This window comes from Clarias gariepinus, chromosome 21 (genome assembly GCF_024256425.1).
Source record: "Clarias gariepinus isolate MV-2021 ecotype Netherlands chromosome 21, CGAR_prim_01v2, whole genome shotgun sequence".
In the NCBI taxonomy this organism is placed as follows: domain Eukaryota; kingdom Metazoa; phylum Chordata; class Actinopteri; order Siluriformes; family Clariidae; genus Clarias; species Clarias gariepinus.
The window spans coordinates 9,958,802-9,977,559 of record NC_071120.1 but is presented as its reverse complement, the minus strand read 5'-3'; the positions used below and the strand labels follow the sequence as shown (position 1 = coordinate 9,977,559).

Genomic DNA, 18,758 nt, shown 5'->3' with positions numbered 1-18,758 from the left:
TTGTACTTAGTTCTGCACCTTCTTTACCTCTGCTCTGTGTAGCCCTACTATTCCACTTGGGTCATTCTTATTCAAACACATGTATTCTGTCTTGCTGTGGCTAACATAAATTCCCCTGCCTACCAGAGCATACTTTTTATGGGCTGTGAGCTGCGGGAACATGACGTCCTCTGATTGTCCTCCCTTGTTAAACACCTGGCAGTTGTGTGTGTGAGAGAAGCACAAGCACTGACTGTTAGCCTGCCATCACAGCACGCCCCCCTCAGCTTCAAACTTGCACCTGCTGGTGAGTACAGGGTGTGTCATCCTCAAAGGGCATCTGCATTCCTATGTTGTGGCCTTGTAATAAGAGTTAGTCAGGGGTTGGTGTTTTTAGCTTCAACCACTGTAGAGGAGCACGATCAGTAAGTAATGTAAAGTGCCATCCTTCTAGATAATAATAATAACTCCTGAGACAGGACCGACCCAAGCCTGATCCCTGACGCGTCCATGTGGATGAGGAATCAATGGGTAAAGTTGAGTTTCAGAGGACAGGGGAACTGGTGAAGTGGGTCTTTAGCTGGTTAAATGCTGCTACTTTCCTCTGCATCCAACAATCTTTCTCCAGAGGCCCTTTGTTTAAGATAGAGGGGTGCTGCCAAAGAGGAGAGGAAAGGCACAAATCTCTGGTTATAGTTATAATAAGCCCCCAAAAGGCGCATACCTGTTTCTTTGTTGTCGGGCGAGGGTATGATTGGACAGCCTTCATTTTCTGTTCCTGCGGCTTTAGCATGCTATGTCCGATTCAAATCCTGAGGTACTGAGCCACTGTCAGCCCCCATGTGAAACTTCTGAGGGTTCGGTGTTACACCTGCTTTTAGCTAATTCCCAGCACTTGTTTCAGGTGTTGCAGATGATCCTCCCAGCTACTCGTGGATCACGTGGAATAAGTGGATCACGACATCATCCAGGTATACAGCAGTGTAAGGCCATTGATTGAACTGTTCAGTGGTGAAGGTGTTTTTTTATCTTGGCTTCTGGAGTGAGCACTACCTGCCAGTAGTCTTGGCTAAGTTAAGGGTGGAGATAACCCAGACTTTCCCTAGCCAGTTCACAAGATCATGGACACACGGAAGCGAGTAGGCATTGAAAGTAGAGATGGCATTTAATCTCCAGCACGCCAGAAACTTGCATGTAGCACTGGAAAGAAGAAGGAGTCTTAGATGCGATTCTGCTCTCCTTGCACTTTCTGCATATGCTATTGTACAATAAGTAGGACTTTATTGATATTATTTTACAAGTCTTTAACATATTTGATTACTAACTGGAAAGGTGAAGGCTGTTCCTGCCAAGCTTCCTTGGTTATGTTGAGCAGACGACATGGAAGTGGCAAAAGAGCAGCTCTAATGGCATCAAACTAAGGAGATGTGTTTTGTGCACCGCTATAAGAAAATGCAAAATCATCTTTGTAGCAACCACTTCAGGATTCGGTTGTAGCGCTCCCATCATCAATGAAGAGCCCATCAGTCTGTGGATAGTGTATGCGGATCTACTTCATCTGCAATAGCTGACACATATCACACATTTATTTTGACATGAATGATATACCTTGATTAGTTAGGATCTCCTACAGAAGCCCCACTCAGCTGAATAGCTGGACCAGTTCGTGAGCAATGTTCTTTGATGTGGCTACTTTTAGGAGAACAGCCTCAGGCTAGCATGTAGCATAGTATACGATTACCAGTATATACTTATGGCCTTTCGTTGATTTGGGCAGGGGCCTAGTGAGATCTATACCAAGCCTCTCAAACTGCACGCTGATGGGCAGTGGAGTCAACGGGGCCTGGTGGGCTTTGCTGGTGTTTTTCAGTGGGGTTTTAAAACCCATGTGGCCACAAAAGAGCGTAGAATGAGCCAAGTGCATCACAGTGTCCACTTTTGCCTGTGGCGCCCCCAACATCATTACTACAACATATTATGTGATAATACAGTTCTTCTTTACCATGAAGTAGGAGTCTGGCCGGGGCTGCAGGTTTGCACCTTCAATTGTTACCAACTGTTCCAATCACTGCTTTAGTCCCAGATCTTCTTGCTGTAGTTGAGCAAAACTGCCATCTACAGTAGCCAGGACACTATCAGTGGGTGGTTGAACCAACCACACAGCTGCTTTTCTCCACTGAGCCCTGCAGGAAGTGTGGACTTTCTCTGTACACAACAATCTTATTCCGGCAGCAAGCCGGGCCGGTCACAACTTAAGAGTGGAGGTACAGGCAGTTCAGGAATTATGCTAGCTTTATGATTGTATTTGACGAGATGGTCTTTGACCACAAAGTGCACTGCTGAAACCTCAGCATGAATGCAGGTTGCAAGGGGGAGGGTAATTGGACAGCACCACAGTGGGTTCTCCACTGTTAAGCAGAGCTGTTTTGGGCCCGGTTCTGTCCTTGTGCCTGCATTTTCCACCAACAAGTTACCCGCATTAAAAGCAATGTGGCTTTAAAGGTGCTGTAATGACAACAATCTTTTGCACAGGTGGCACTACAGACACTTGGACACAAAGCAAGGTCTTACAGAAAAAAGATATAATTTTATTAAGAAAAATCAGGGAAGGAGAGGGTTAAAGGAGGGAGGAAAGGAAAAGGGGGAGGAAAGGAGTGAAGGTCACTAAAAACACCTGGTGAAAGGCAGAATAAAGCACAAGAAGGTAGCGCTTCTGCACACTCCTTAAGACAACCTCTCCTGTCAACATTGGCTAAGACTGGCCTTTCCTAACTCTCTCTGGGCATGGAGGAAATCTAAATCTTCTCCACTAAGACTCCCACAAGGCTCAGTACTTAGTCCTCTTCTGTTCTCCCTCAATGCCTCAATATTCTCCTGATGAGATCATATCCTCAAACAGCTTTTTGTACCATTCTTATGCCAATGACAAAAAAAAATCATCCATTTCCCTCCACACAGGACATTCATACTTATTGTGCACGTAGAAAAGCTGTTAATTTCACTATTAAACATAGCTGTGAGTTCTGCTGCTGATTTATTTTAAATTATTATTTCACTCAGCGTTGAAGTTATCTCCCATCATGCTTGTTCAGGAAGTTTTTCTGACCACATTTCTTTCTTGAAGGTTCACCACTATTCTTCCAGGTTTTAATAATGTGTTTTACAGTTCTTAACCCAATTTTAGTAGTTTTAACATTCTGAAACATTCTAAACATTCTTTTAACATTCACTTGTTTCCTTGATGCAATGATTTTAAACTATGATCCTATCAAATATACTCTTTATTTAGTTGTTATTTGAGGTGTAAGGGAAAAATAAAGAGTTTGTTCTAAACGTGTAGGTTGGATGGCACTCCAAGGTTTTGTTTTTAATGTGGATTTTATATAATAGCCTATAAGTTTTTTGTTTCATCTTTGCAATCTGATCTCATGTTTTGTGACTACAGTATGTGAGATCAGAGATCCCTTGCATATGTTTATCTGAGGTCTAAACTTAGACTTGTTTAGACGTCGCCCTTAGAGTGGTGTTTTTTTCTATGCAAGCTAATAAATGAATCTGGTTTAACAGAATTAATTAAATTGATTTAATTAGCCTGTTTTGTTTTTTTTTTGGTCTGGGGGTGCAGCTTATACAATCAACTAATTCTTTGTCTTGGACTATGGAGTGTTGGACTATGGACTGTGAGTTGTCTGTTTTGTGGTACAAATCAAATGATGATTCAGGTGTTTTGTATTATATGCACATTATGATTTATGGGAAAGCTCTGATTAGATGCTAATCAGACCACAACTATGCAGAACAGAGGTATGCATTCTTATTCAGGTTTTTATTCCAATCAAGCATGAGTGACACATGGTTCCACTTTCAATAGATTATTAGTTAGTGACTTTTGCTTGGTTATAATGAGAACCTGCACCCACACCAGCCCCTTTCTGTCCCGTTCAGATTTAGATTAACAAGCCCCAATAATTCCCTTATTAATTATGCTCCAATTGTATGTACAAAGATTATTACATCATCCAAAGATTAAACACCAGCCAGGTTGGCATAGAGGAGATTAAAATAGCCCCCAAGAATGCACATGGTTACAAATCACATCTTAATTCCACATAAAACCCCACTACAGACCAATTTATCACTAATTGCAAATAGCTTGCAGAGCACAGAGCAGCTTAAATACTGTTTTCCGACAAGCCCCTCCTTCAGACAGTGCTTAATCACAACCCAGACCTGCATGCAAATGCAATGTAAATCGTAAAACACATGGCTTATATACTGTCTTGTAAGGGACTAAATGCTGTTTATTGGTACCAGGTCCCAGAAACATTCAATTAAATATAAACAAATCATATTTGGAGACAGCGATGCTTTTTTATCTTTTTTCCATTATACTGATTTAAAATTCACACACACACACACACACACGCACGCACGCACGCACGCACTAATATTTTGCTTACTAGATAAAACAATATCTATCTATACAAGCATTAGTGTACAGCTCTGAATAAAAGCATATCTTTTCTTAATCTTTAAAATAACTGACGAAAGTGGTTTAAATTCATTAATCACATTTCGAAATCTCAACGTAATCATGTCTTTCCTTGGATGAAGAAAATGTTCAGTTTCCTTATTTTCAGGTTTGATTGGAGAAACTGGAGCTCTAAGAAAACATGGAGCTCGATATGATTTTTATTTTTAGTTGGAAGGTGGAAATGACACACAAGTCCGCTTATATTGGTTATTTAAAACAAATTTATGGATAGATTTCTCAAATAATGTGTTATGGGTTTTCAAATAATTATATAAAAAAGGTAAATGTTGCAGTTTCTGTGATACAGCTGTTTTCCATGAATAAAATCATAAATTTGATTTATACATTTTTTCTCACACATACTCATTTCATACTCATTTCCTTAATTTTCTTTTGATTCTGTAAAGCTGCTCTGTGACACTAACACTGTGACATTGTTAAAAGTGATATATATAAATAATTTTTAATTGAATTGAATTCATTTATTCTTTCATTTATTCATTCATTTGTTTGGTCAGACTATGCCCACTCTCCAATAAACATTTTTCCACCTCACATGCTCATTTGCACACTACGGGCAATTTGGGAATGCCAGTTAGCCTAATCTGCATGTCTTTGCACTGTGGGAAAAAACTAGAGGGACGGAGGAAACCCACCAAGCACAGGGAGAACATGCAACCTCCATGCACACAGACCCAAGGTGGGACTCAAACCCAGACCATGGAGGTGCAAGGTGACAGTGCTAAGCACAGAGAATTATTTTCTTAACAAAAAAGTAATGAAATGAAAATTGACAATTTTATTATTTACAATAATTTTAAAGCTTTGTACTCTGCCATATAACAGACCAAGCCACCAAACTGTGTTTTTAAGTATGCAAGTGTGTGTGTGTGTGTGTGTGTGTGTGTGTGTGTGTGTGTGTGTGTGTGTGTGTTTGTGTTTGTGTGTGTAGAGGAGCCCCAGTCCATTTGCCAAAGTCAGCCAGATGGCCTGTCTTTTTAACGGTTTGATTGGGAGTGTGTAGCATCATTAAAGGTACTAATATCAGAAAGTGTCCATATTGAACACATGCTTAATTAATTTTCCCCTGGCACTGTCATTCATTGTGTGGATCCTCCCAAATCTCAAACTGGCATGCATAAATACACGCGCATACAGGCGCACATATGGACACACACACACACACACACACACACACACACACACGCACACACACACACACACACACACACACACACACACACACACACACACACACACACACACTAACTCTCTCTCTCACACACACACACACAAAAAACACTAACTCACACACACACACACACACACACACACACGCACGCACACACACACACATACACACACATACCTGCACATACCCGCACACACTTCTCTGCTATGTATAAGCCACAAAACAGACTACAGTTACTGTGTGTTATGTAGCAAGTAATCCATGCTCTCTCTCTCTCTCTCCTTTTTTCTCCCTCTCTAGTGATCTGAAGGGAAAAGTCCTAAGAATATGCATGCATGTAATGGGATAATAAAAAGGAAATATTTATATTAAGGGAAAAACAAACTATTGAATATCCCCCCATTAGGCTTTGTTAATAAATGCAAATGTTGGTAATTAGTGAGAGGACCTTGGAGCTTCTGTTTTGCTTTTCTTGCTTATTTGCATGTTTTTTTCACTTTCTCTCTCTTTTCTTTTTTGAAGTTTTGCCTCTTCATTCCCTCCCTCTTTCTATGTGGATCTCTCCTCCCTTCTTCTCCATGGATATGGCATGATCTTCTCTTACTTTCATCAACATCTTCATCAAAAACTCTCCCATCCGCCATGGACCCAGGCCCAATGTTGCCTGTAACATACAAAAGAGGACTAGGAATGTGTCTCTAAAGGTCTCACACAAAAACAATCACACAATTTTTATCCTTACAAGTATCCTCCCTTAACTAATTAACGCCATGCCTACAATAAAATAGATGTCTATGCTTAACCCCTATAAACAATACTTCAACTAACAAAAAGTAAACAACAACAATAACAACAAAAGTTTGTTAAACCAGCCAAATGCCTTAACAAGAACAAATCTTTCAGGTATTGAGCCAATAGCCTTTTAGTGGGGAAGGTAGTGAGGAGGTACCATCAAATGAACATTCATTCATCAATCATCTATATTATACAGTGTATATATAAAAGCACTTGAAATGAATTACATTGATTATCTTGTTAAATGACTTTGTCACAGGTTAAATTGCTATGGCTAGATGAGTGGGTCTGAGCATCTCCAAAATAGTCCTGTCAGGCAAGATTCTATAAATAATGACAAGGGAAAGAAAAGCAAAAAAAAAAAAACAGGATAGCAATAAAAAAAATTAAAAAAAAAAACAAGCAGCTTGGAAAGTTGAGAGACAGCCACCCTGGACATTACTCCACAAAGGCCCTGTGAGGTGGTTGAGACCAGGGCCTGTATTCACAAAGCTTCTCAGAATTCTCTCAGAGAGCTCCTATCTTAGCTTAAAAAGTCCTAGCTGGGAGTCCTAGACTAGAAGTGATTTAGGAAACTAGTGATTTAGCAACACTGAGAAAAAAAAAGTACAAAAACCTTCATCTTAGTGAGGAGGTGTGGTCGACCCCATTGCTAGGGATTCAAGGACTGTGATTGGTTGATAAAAATAATCTCTGACTGGTCTTGAAATGCACTCTTCTGTGAAAGTAGAATACATGATAACAAAACAGACAGTGACATCATAATGTTTGTATATAATCATAAATAAAGGCTATTTTATGCAAAGTTTCAGTTATAGGGTAAATATCTTAAAGTTAAACAGCCAAATGTTAGAAATGTGTCTACTTTTAAAGCAACCAATTTCCACAAAGTGATTACTATATTTACGTTCTTACATTTATTTATCACACTGATTTTGTTACTTGTAAACCATTTAAATTGATGGGAGCAAAATGGATCAGTTTTTACCAGTTTACATACTGTAAATGTAGGACAGTCTGTTGAAGTTGCACTTTTGGGTGGTTTGTAGCCAACAATTCAAGAGAGATGGAAGAAAGCGAAAGAACGAGAAAACCAAATTGGACAGAAGAGCAGTGTTTACTTTTAGCTTTACGTTCAGTGTTTGGAGAATATTTCTTCTTTTCACCATTTTGTCCTCTAGAAACTCTTAAGCCTTTTAAAAGTCCTCCTCTGTGCTCTTAACAATTTTTATCTTTTTTAAACTGTTTTTAAGAAGTTTTGTGAATAATTTTTTAAACTTTACTAGGATTTAATCTTAAATTTAGGGGGTAGTTCTAAGAAAATGTCATAATTTTAAGATTTTTTTTTAATTTCAACAGTAGCACGAGCAACTTTTAGGCTTAAGAAGCTTTGTGAATACGAGCCCTGGATGATCAGAAGTGTGCGGCACAAACTTCTTGCTTAGGGATAGGCAGTGGAAACTCCAGGTGTGCTCATATGACCTCTTGATCTATGTCCCAACAAACTGTTTTTAGGAAGTAAAAAAAATCTGGGGACAAAATATGTTATTGAGGCAGGAATGTGGGTGGGCTTTTGTGTTTTTTAGCCAGTAACTACCAACATCTCACAGTTTCTGATGTCAAAATGTCTCTATATTGGTGGTTTCTGGAAAGAAATACAGTGGAATGGTGTTTTGGTTTGTCTCTAAATTGCTGTGACAAGATGGTGCCCATGCCAGTCTCAGGTCTCAATCTCTGCTACAGTGGGTTGAGATGGGTCTGAGTGAATGCCTTCTTGAACTTCTTTATCAGCTTAAGGATTCCATAAGAAACACTTGGGTTCCATACGAAACACCTTTCTGAGGTGGGAAGTAATGGATTGAGCAATGAAACTGAACCTACTGCGAAAAACCTTGGTAAGATCCCAATCCTAATCTTTGGAGGTTGTGCAAAGTTTTGGAAGTGGGCAGTAACAGTGAACATACTGTTCTGATTCATGAGGGCATTCATTCTGCACTTATTATGTTACCCAGGAAGGAGATGTGATGGATGTAAAATTCACCCTTTACACTTTTTACCTGACTCTCCAGCCATTTTTGAAGCACTGGGCAGACCTGTGCCTGTGTGTGCCTTTGATTGATGAATAGCATCACACATAGGCATTTCAAATATGGTAAGAACCCTCCACAACAATTACCAAACATACAGTAGAGCCTGAAACAGTATAACTAGACCTTTAGGGTCGAACTTTTACTTAGACATATTGTTTTGAATTTCAGCCCGGGGGTATTAGTCCTGAATCTTTATGCTTAAAGGATTAGGATGGAAAGTTTACTGTTAGAACATTGGGGCTGCTCGATCCCTGGGGTATTCTGTAGACTCTCGCAGCCGAGGGCCTAGATAGAACAAATTGGCCGAGCACTCTCAGCGGGGTGGGATGGGAGCGGATAGCGCTGTCCTCTGAGTGTGTTACTCCGCCCCCAACGTAACACAGTGTGTGAGCAGTTCGAAAAGATGCGGTTAGTGATATCACATGGTTCGAAGGAACCACGTGATGGTCTGGGGCCATCTCGACTGAGTGGTTAATGTGGGAGCGCCCTAGTGACGGGGAGGAATTGGATATGACTAAAGAGGAAATATAAATTTAAGAAAAAGAATATAAGGACTAGAAGTTTAGAAAACTTTAGAAATAGAAGAAAAGTTTATAAAGCAAACTTTAAGTTAAAACCTTAGACCTGAATCAGCAGATCTGGAACTTCAAAGCTCCTAATATGATAGTCAGGAATATTAGGCCTGGAACTTAGGTCTGTGTAACAGAGCCTGATCATCAAAGCAGGAACAAATATTCATCTAAGTGACAGACATGATTATTTCAATGTTACAAATATACACAAGGGTCACTGATTTTACTGAATAACAAAATAAACTAATCCAAATAGTTTCCTCTGTTTATGGTCAGAAATGGCGAATTTACGGGCACAGTCTGGCAGTAATATTTTATTTTATTTGCATGGAACAGCGCTCTCTAAAGAGCCAAAGAAAGTGTTAGCTAATTAGAGCTAAACAAAGTTTTTCCTTTTTATGCTCCTTTTATGCTTCCTTGCATTGTACCATCTGACTTCTCCGGCTTTCATGTCACTTCATTACGTTTAATTTATTAATGTCCAATAGTTAATGTGCCAAAAATGTCAGATTCAAAAGCTGAGAAAATGGGCCACTTCTGCACTCGGGAGGGGAGGCTCAAGCTGTTTGGAGCCTGTTGTTTTGGCTCAGGGGGTTGTGAGAGGGAACAAGAGGTGCAATAGAGGGAGCGTATCCATCTCTTGCCATCTCTCTCTCTCTCTCTCTCTCTCCACATCATCTGCAACATGCCAGGGTATGCAACTATGCAAAAATTCACTTACACTTCTCAGAACTCAGGCCAGCCAGAAGAAAAGTTTCTTCTTGAGCTGAGCACACAAAACAAACATAAACGCAGTCATAGTCTTATTAATCCATTTATAGTGCATTGCAGATAGTGCTGATCAAAACAGGCCAGAATGGACATAAAAATCCACTAGAAAAGAATGTGAAAGAAATGTACAAATGAGCAAACTACTGTAATTAGAGGAAAAAAAATGTCTTACAAATGACAATGGTTCATACACCAATCAGTCACAACACTAACACTACAAGTTGAATTTAATAACTTTGATTATTATTTATATACCAGTAAATTGGTGACAGGATCATGAGCACCAATGGGATGATCATGGGCACCTACAGTATGTCTGTGGAGACCAAAGGCTAGCCAGTCTTGTCCAATCCCACAGAAAAGCCCACGTTTCACAAATTGCTGCAAAAAGTCAATACTGACCACAGTAGAAAAATATCAGCATCCATGGGATGCTCCAGATGAACAAATCCAATCCACAAAGCCCCTACAATCTGTCCCGGTGCTTACATGTCCCGACACCACAGCACACCCCAGCACACCACCAGAGTGGAATCCTGCCCTAGCATAAAAAGTTTTTGTTTGTAATGTTTATGGCTGATTGATATAGTTGTGAACTGGGCTCTTAATAGTGACAATCTGGCAACCGCCAGTCAAAGAGCTCACTATGAAGCCAAGCCTCTAAAATTTCTTAACAGAATCCATTAGCTGGACTTAACTTTCCTGGAGCCCTAAGAAAAAGTTTAATTTATTTTAAATCTCTGTGTCTGCACACTCTTGTGAGAATAAATATTGCTGTTGCCTAGCAGCAACACAATGCTAGAGATACTGTGTTATATTGTAATGTTGTGCAGTATATTTTTCGAACTGAAGAAAGCCTTAGTCATCATTTTTGATGCTTCCACTACACCACATAATTAAACTTGATTAGTCTAAGCATTGCATTGTTTTAAAATTATGCATGGCTATAAGAAATGGCATCACATCCATGCTGTTTGTATCGAGGTTGTTGTTGGAAAGCACATTTCAGTGCATGCAAATATGAATGCATGTAAAGACAAAATGCAGTCAATTTTATGAGCTGCGTGCCCACTTAGCTGTCTCTGTGTACAACTTGTCTCCTGCTCAACAATGCTGGTCTCATCTGTTCTGCACAAACCTGTGTGCCTCTGATGACACTGAAGATCAACCCAAATGACCGTGACCTACACTGAGACAGCTATAGAGCCTGTGCTTTTGCTGCATATAGCGTGTTCACAAAGAACTGCATACTTTGCTGCTAAACCAAAGCTTTCACTAAAGAACTATTATTGAAGCATTGACATCTGCTTCCAGTGTGTTCTGTTTGTGTTCCAGACCCATTACACTGGTGGAGAATGCGTCACATGGAACCGAATAGGCCCAAGATGTTCCAGTAAGAAATACTTGGGACACCTGCTAGAAACAAGCATCCAACAACAGGTGCAGTACATGGAGTATCATATCGGGCGTGGCACGATGAAGCTACAACAGAACAATGTGGAGTCCGATCATACCCTCTCCAAAAAAACAAAAAAAAAAACATGAATGTGCCATTTATGGGCTAGCTAACCACTATCGTCATTTTGTGCCTTTTTCTCCTCTGTGGCAGCACCCCTTTCCAATCTTCTGAAAACAGAACTACCAGAGAAGGTCTGCTGGACATGAAAGGAAGACCAGGCATTCAATACGGTGAAGACCCACCTCACCAGTTCCCCCATCCTCCGGTACTCCGACTTTGATCGCCCCTTTGTTGCCCAAACCAACGCAACAGACACTGGTCATGGTGCCGTTCTTTCTGTTCAAGTTTGAAGGTAAAGAACATCCGGGCCTGTATGTAAGTACTGTATAAACTTTACAACAGGCAAAAACTGTGTCACGATTGAATGGGAGGCTCTTGCCATTAAGTGGGTAGTAGGGGAGCTCCGCTTTTATCTGGAAGGGCAGCACTTCACTCTAGGAATGGACTATGTTTCTCCCCAGTGATTGGCAAGAGCTAAAAACACTAATCCCTGAAAAACTACAGTAGATGGTTTCTCTCCATACAGGACTTCTTGTTCTCCATAATTTACAGGTCTGGCACAAGGCACAAGAATGCAGATGCCCTCGCACAACACCATGCCAAGTCCTCGCCAGCAGGGGTGAGCTCAAAGCTGAGAAGGGGGTGCTGTGATGGCAATCCACAGGACGCTTCTCACACACACTGCACACACCGCGTTGGGTGCACAAATGCCAGAGTGCACCTAACAAGGGGGTCTTGGGGACCTGGGCTGGAAGCAGATCACCAGTCTCGCCAGTCAGCGTTCGCATGGCCTTTTAAGAGGCCGTCTCACCCCCTTCCGATAAGTACTGTAAACCTTTTCAGAGCTCAAACTTACACAGGTCTCCTGTCTTCCCAGACTCAAGTGTTTGTCATTTTATTTGTTGCTTTCGTCACAAGTTGCTACTGTTGCCTGATGGGCTCAAGCAGTACAGGCATTTGGCATTGCACTTTAATTACAAGCATTAGTTGGTCATAGTTGGTATTATGCCAATCTCTGTGAAACCAGCTATCTTGAATTTTGCATAAACATCTACACCATGTAGAATTTCACTACAAATCTGAAGCATATGATTCGATCATTATTGAACAAGTCTTTTGACTAAATTTCCTTAGACACTCATAAAACCCACATTTTTTATTGTAACAATGTTGGTATCCATTAAAGTTGGTATCTTAATTTCTCAATGAATGTCTTAATTTCTCTGATTTTTCTTCTAAAGTAACTTGGCCCATTGTTCTCCTTACCATTAAAGTTTCCTTCATGAGTTATTTAGTAAGTCTATAGAGTGGAAGCTAAATGCTCACCTAAAGTTACCAGGCCTGTGCATATGTAAACAAGGTCCCAGGTTGTGTGTCAACACCTGATATGCTGAGAAGAGTTAAACCACTTAAGGAATGCTTAAAAGACTAAATTCAAATAGATATTAGCAATGGGACTGGATGATGTACAGTATAAGAGGAAAACTTACTATTATATATATATAACTATTTTTTTATGAATCCCTTTCAAAATCCCTTTCTAAAAATAACTTTTTCGCTAGAGATTATGAAAAAGACATCCAGGCCTAACATCCTCTCATTACAATTATTTTTGGTCTGTGTGTCTGAATTTTGGATAAAAAATTTATATAGAGTCATGTCTCAACATTTTGGAAAAAAGTAATTTTATTTTTTAATTTATTTTTTGGCATTTGACCTCTGTATACCACCACATTCAATTTAAAATGAAACATTCAGACATTCAACCTCTTTAATTCAAGAGGTTTGTCAAAGGTTTGCCATCAACTATTCATGAATTACAGAAATTTTTATACACACGGTCCCATTAGGGGGGCTTGTACATCAAAGTCAACAAAATGAAAGAACCCATCTTTAGGCTAAAATAAACCCTTTAGATTGATAGCAAAACATTGAGAGTGGCCAATACAAGAGTTTATTACATACTTAACAAGAAAAAATTACCTGCCAAGCTCAGCATCAGCAAACGGCCTGGAGGTCCAATGAAGACAACTACATTGTATAACTGCAGACTTCCATGGTGAAGAACCCATTCACAAAATCTGAAGGATGTAAATAAATACTATCATTGTAAATACTGATGTTTTAAAACAAAGTGCTAACTACTGGTAAAGATCAAGACCAGAAAAGCCAGATTGCCAGTCTGATGACACCAATATTGACTTGAACCAGAATGATAGGAAGAGAAAGGAACAGCTCATGATTCAAAGCAGACCACATTATCTATCAAACATGGTGGAGGAGTGTTACAGTATGGATCACAAAACTCTGGACTTCTGGTAGTTCCCAGAAGTTCTGTACTTTTCTACCCATCCCGAGGCATCTGGAGATTGTACCAGCTTCAGTAGATAAAGGCCAACCCTGTGAGGATCCTGAGGCATCCAGAGAAGGACCAGCTCCAGCTGAATTCTGGCTTATTATGATTGGAGCTACACATCCTGCTCCTGTGCTCCCAGTGATCCAGACCCCATCTGCCCTCTGCACCTACTGACTCATCCCTATGCTGAATTGAACTTCATGTTAATTTAAAGAATTTCTGTTATATTGTACTTTCAGCTGCATAACACACATGGTGTTATATCATCTATCTGTTTCACCCAAATGAGGATGGGTTCCCTGTTGAGTCTGGTTCCTCTCAAGGTTTTTTCCTATTGCCATCTCAGTTTTTCCTTGCCACTGTCGCCCTCGGCTTGCTCACCAGGGACAAACTGACCATTTTGATTCATACAAATTCACATTTCATACAAACTTAAATAATTCTTTTGACTGTGTAAAGCTGCTTTGCGGCAATGAAAATTGCTAAAAGCGCTATACAAATAAAATTGAATTGAATTGAATTGAATCTCGTTATTATCTAGACACATTTTTCTCACACATACACAATTTATTATTATTAATAATATTTTTATTATTATTATTATTTTTATTCTTTTTTTGAATTTCTTTCATCTTTGTAAAGCTGCTTTGAGACAATGATCATTGTTAAAAGCGCTATATAAATAAAATTGAATTGAATTGAATAAGTGTGTATGGTTGCTAATGAAACATAAAAAAGTAGCAGACTGATAAAAGATTGTAGATAAAAGTAGACTCTCAAGCGTATAGGGCTATACTTTCTGCTCAGGTTCAGCCAATTGCTGAAAAACGGATAGGATGATGCTCCATACTGCAAATGGATAAAGATTCAAAACAGAGTAAAAGCTACTGAAGAGTCTATTAAGGAAAAGATAAACTTCACTAGCCAAGTCAGATACCTGATTTCAACTCAACAGACCATGATTTTCACTTCCTGAAGACAAGACTGAAAGCAGAAAGACCTACAAAAAAGCACCAGCTTAAGAAAGATGAAGTAAAGGCCTGGCAAAGCATCTTAAAGATAGAAAACTCAGACTTCAAGCAGTCATTGACTGCATAGGAATTTCTTTTCTCCAAGTGTTTAAGGTAGTTCTTATGTTGGTAATTATGTTAGGTTGTTCCATTATTAATGAGCCCACCTAAATGGATGTGTATAAAAATGGCTGTAATTACTAAATGATTATTGCCACACTTTTATCAAATCCTTTGAATTCAAGCTTAAATCTTTATTTCGCTCACATGTGTGTTTCCATTCAAATCCAAAGTGGTGGTGTACAGAGACCAAATACCAAAAATCTTTCTACCAAAATTATGTGGACCTGACTGTACACTGAAAAAAATGATTTTTTGGTGTGGTAAAATTTATTAAATTAATCATCATAATTTTTACATTGTAAAAATACATTTCAAGGAGAACTAGAATTTTCTAAGTAAAATTTTAAATACCTACACATTTAATTCGTGTAATAAATTAACTAAGTGGAAAGAGTTAAATATTATTATGTATTTACTTGTAACATTTACATGTTTTATAGTCACTGCACATAAACCTAATAATATTAAGTAAATTTTACTTTTTAAGTTTAGTTTAAATTTCAAATTAAACGGCGCATGCGTGTTTGGAGACGCTGTACCCGCGCTGTGAATCAATCGGTTGGGGATCATCACGGAGGTACTACACGGCGTGGCTGGAGCTGGAGTTTGGCGTGTTCGAGGTAAGTTTACCTTTCTGTTTTGGATGTGATTCTCACTTTCATGACCCCCAATTAATGTTCATCTTAATCTCAGGACGTACAATTAGCAATATTTCGGTTTTTAATAGTGTGGAGATTCACAAAACGCCGTTTTTCGTGTAAAAACCCGAACCTACGGAGCCCCCCAGGGGTCCTGTGGTAAAAATTAAAAGATAAATAAATAAAATAATAACGAACCGAGCGCGTGGTTTAATAGAACGAGATGCGTGTTTCTTACCCCCACCCCTCGTGAAAACGGTGTGTTCAGAGAAAGGCTCGCCAGTGAGATGACCTTTCTGAACAAACTGAGTCAGGTGTGTTAAAGCATTAAATGGTAAAAGAGCACTAGCAATAAACGTTTTTTTTTTTAAATCCGAATTTTACTGTAATGAACCTGTACATATGTTCATACAGTATTGACAGAAGCTCTAATTTGTCCAAATCGCATTGCAGACAAGAAAAAGAAGTAGAGTCATCCTGTGACCTTGAATGCTTCATCTTTCCACACATGATTTTTGCTTCTCACTTTTTCCTTAATCCCTCACTATTCTATTTTGTATTTTTCTAACAATGTCAGAAACTTTGTTAGCAGCACTGCTTGACATGCTTGATGCCTTTCTCTTTTGTAATTTTCTTTGGATAAAGGCAAACTTACAAAAGATGAAGAAATGGCTAAATGTAGTTGTACTAATAAAAGATTATGTAATGATACAATGTAAATATTTTCACAGAAACAAAGCGTAGAGCTGAGACGTGAAGCTGAAGAGGATCTCTGATGATTGCCTGGTAAAGCATTGTTTTCTTATTAATTATACAATTTAAAATGTTAAATTCACTACAAGATAAAGTTAGATGAAGGGGTGGACATTTCCTGCTTAGTGATGACCATCTACAGTTTATCTAGCTCAAACAGTAGAGCATGGTGCTACCAAGGTCATGGGTTTGATTCCCAGGAAAAGCAAGTAATTGTAAATTACATGTTATAAATAAAAACTTGTACCTTGAATATAGTGTTTGTTGCATTGGACAGGAGCATATACCAAATGCAAATGAATACATAAATCTGAGTAATGATTGAAAGAATTTTCATGTTTGGACTAACCCTTTAAATACAAACTCAGCATTCATCATAGGATTTCCTGACACTGTAAAGGTGCAGAGTAATCTATGGAGTGTAGCCATCTCATGACATGTTTTAGAATGTTTTACTGATGCAAGATTATTGCTAAGTTTAACAATCTGAAGTATATGAAGTGATGGTCATTTTTTATAATCAATTATTTTTATTATTATTTCTCTGTGATAATAAAGTCATCACAGGTGAGTGAAGCAATTCAGATTTTTTTGTTTCTCAAAATATTTTTTTTTATTTTATTTACTTGTAAATTTTATGCAGGAGGACAGACGAAGTGATGCCAGTTTGCACATTCTTAAAATCCTTGTTGTCCGTGCTGTTGAAGGGGAGGAACCAGTTGGTGTATCCATAATCCTTGAAGGAAAGGAAATTTTGCAAGAATGTGGCAATACTGCAAATGCATGTGCACTGCTTATGGGAATAATTTATGCCATAAACCTTGCAGACCCCCGAGCACTGCGTTACACATTTGAGCTATTTCAGAAAGTTCTTTTAGAACTTGGTGGGATTAAGCTATCACCAAAAGTGCAAGCTTTAAAGATAAAGTTATCATCTTAAAACATTTGATATGGCTTGACTACTTGTCAGAACATGTTCAGTGTTTACATGTTCAGCTTAAAATGTTTTAATGCGTTAAGTTTCAATAGCATACTTTTAAGTGCACTAGTCCAGAGTGCTGATTTGAATGTTGCAACTTCACTGCTACAGAGGGCTATTAAGTTTTAAAGTTTATTCTACAGTTTGTTTAATGTATTTTCTGCTGTATTTTATTTCTAAATGAATGCTGTATTTTATTAATTAATTAATTTATTATTATTATTTTACACAATTTTGTTTAAAACAAGTATTTCAGGCCCTGGTGCTGTGCAGATGTTCCTATGGATGCAAAATTTATCTGAATGCACATTTATTAAAAAGACAACCTGTATCTAGACTGTGAATGTCAAAAATATTTGGTAATGTTGGTGAATAAACTGTTTAATTATATTTTAGTTGTGTGATTTATAAAAGATATAGATGAAATAATTACTTAAGTTTCTTTGCAAAACATAAATTAGCAATGTGTACATTATTATAGGGAGTAATATAAATTAATAAAATCAAGTAAGAGAAAATCTCATAAAACAAAATGATAGTAAGATTTACTTAATAATTTCATAAAATCAAGGTTCCTGCTGATACAACAATAAATTAACTTTACTAGATTATTTTAAATAAATCTAACTTGTGCATTAAATATAATTATGTAACTTTTACTTAATTTTTTTTTTATTGTTAATTTAATTGTTAATTTAATTAAGTAGATTTTACCTGACCATTACGGGTGAGTTTTACTTAATATTGGAGCAATAAAATTTACTTAAAATCTATGTGTGCAAATTGTTACGAGGATTTTATTAAGTAAATCTTACAAGTTATTTTTTTCAGTGTATGCAGGTCCATGTTTCAGGATTAAAGGGGACTTTTGTGGCACTAACTAAGAACTGATTAACTCTGTGATCAAGTGCATTTGTTACACAAGTGTGACATCACAAAAATTGCATACACAATTGAAAGCAAATTGAAGACATGAATGCAAGGATCTCTTGTGTGACTATAGACAAAAGTGTCAGTCCATGACAACAAATTGGGAGTGGCCAATACAACAGTTAAATACAGTACATACGTAAACAAGAAGAAATTAACTGGCAAGCTCAGTAACAGCAATAGGCCTGCAGAACACCTAAAGACAATAAAGCGAATGACTGCACACTCCTGTCCATGGCGAGGAACCCATACACAAAGGCTGGCAAACTAGAGAACACTGTTGAGGAGCACAGTTCAGTTATTGTCATGGGATATACAACGTACACAAAATTAATTTACCATTGCCTTCTTAATTTATCGTAAAGACTTGAGCTGGTTTTCCTCAAGGCTGCCTCTATACTGTACTTTAATCTGTGCAGGATTCTCTCTCTCCTGATCAACTGTCCGTTACCAGGTGCTGAAAAACCTTCCCACAGCATAAATCTACCACCACTGTTTTTCACTATAGGGATGGATT

The 18,758-nt window shown here is 38.3% G+C and overlaps 1 long non-coding RNA gene across 1 annotated transcript; it reads left to right on the top strand.

Moving 5' to 3' along the window:
• The first annotated feature begins 15,374 nt into the window (after nucleotides 1-15,374).
• On the top strand, nucleotides 15,375-17,202 carry LOC128509666 (uncharacterized). The gene is made up of 3 exons (XR_008356067.1): nucleotides 15,375-15,561; nucleotides 16,311-16,365; nucleotides 16,976-17,202. It is a non-coding gene; the product is annotated as an uncharacterized LOC128509666 (long non-coding RNA).
• Nucleotides 17,203-18,758: the final 1,556 nt, after the last annotated feature.